Source organism: Anopheles ziemanni, assembly GCF_943734765.1.
Source record: "Anopheles ziemanni chromosome X unlocalized genomic scaffold, idAnoZiCoDA_A2_x.2 X_unloc_77, whole genome shotgun sequence".
Taxonomy (NCBI): domain Eukaryota; kingdom Metazoa; phylum Arthropoda; class Insecta; order Diptera; family Culicidae; genus Anopheles; species Anopheles ziemanni.
The window spans coordinates 97501-99016 of record NW_026689847.1 but is presented as its reverse complement, the minus strand read 5'-3'; positions in this window follow the sequence as shown (position 1 = coordinate 99016).

Sequence of the window (1516 nt, the reverse complement as noted above, 5' to 3'; positions counted from 1 at the left end):
TTTCCGACAGAACCAATCTCGGACTTAGCCGATTTTTCTCTTCATATTATATGGATCCATCACTAGGCCATGTTGCTTGCTTGTGTGGTAACTTGATAGTGTATTTCTGACAGACCCAATCTCGGACTTAGCCGATTTTTCTCTTCATATCATATGGATCCATCACTAGGACATCTTGCTTGCTTGTGTGGTAACTTGGAAGTGTATTTCAGACAGACCCAATCTGGGACTTAGCCGATTTTTCTCGTCATATCATATGGATCCATCATATGGCCATCTTGCTTGCTTGTGTGGTAACTTGGAAGTGTATTTCCGACAGACCCAATCTCGGACTTAGCCGATTTTTCTCTTCATATCATATGGATCCATCACTAGGCCATCTTGCTTGCTTGCGTGGTAACTTGGAAGTGTATTTCTGACAGACCCAATCTCGGACTTAGCCGATTTTTCTCTTCATATTATATGGATCCATCACTAGGCCATCCTGTTTGCTTGTGTGGTAACTTGGAAGTGTAATTCTGACAGACCCAATCTCGGACTTAGCCGATTTTTCTCTTCATATCATATGGATCCATCAATAGGCCAACTTGCTTGCTTGTGTGGTAACTTGAAAGTGTATGTCTGACAGACCCAATCTGGGACTTAGCCGATTTTTCTCTTCATATTATATGGATCCTGGACTTAGCCGATTTTTCTCTTCATATAATATGGATCCGGGACTGAGCCGATTATTAGGTTATTATATATGGATCCTGGACTTAGCCGATATTTCTCTTCATATAATATGGATCCGGGACTTAGCCAATTTTTCTCTTCATATAATATGGATCCGGGACTTAGCCGATTTTTCTCTTCATATAATATGGATCCGGGACTTAGCCAATTTTTCTCTTCATGTGGTAACGTATGCCAATCGCTCACAAGTCATGGGATAAGGGTACTTGTGTTCTTCCATCTTCTAAGTCCCGCACGGGGACATCGTGATCGCCCCAAGTCCGGAATAGCGCCAAGTCAAGCCCCACGGTGGCCGTGCAGGACCTGTTAGCGGCGGCCCCACTGACAGCACTAATCCGGACTTAGAAATTATATCTTTCTAATCGAACACCACACACGCAACACCACCATACCACCATCTCCTTGCAAGTACCTAAGTACCCGCAACTCCATGGTGAAGGCAATGTCACTCCATCACCAACCTCTTTGCATTGCAAGCACTTGCGTACCTACAACACTCCGAAGAAGGCAACGGCGCGCGATGCTCGACTCCACACACCTCACCACACCACACCACCGATGGCCAGCCAGCCAGCCAGCCCAGCTAAGGGCTAACCCACCAACCAACCACCAATGGCCTAGGCCAGCCGGATCCCACCTTCAAGTCCAAGCACAGCCAAGTGCAAGTACCGCCAAGTGTTCACCAACCAACCATCACACCAGGTCAGCCGGCCAGTACCCACCTTCAAGTGCCATTACCCTCGGGTGCAAGCCCAATCAAGTGTTAACCAACCAACCCGGC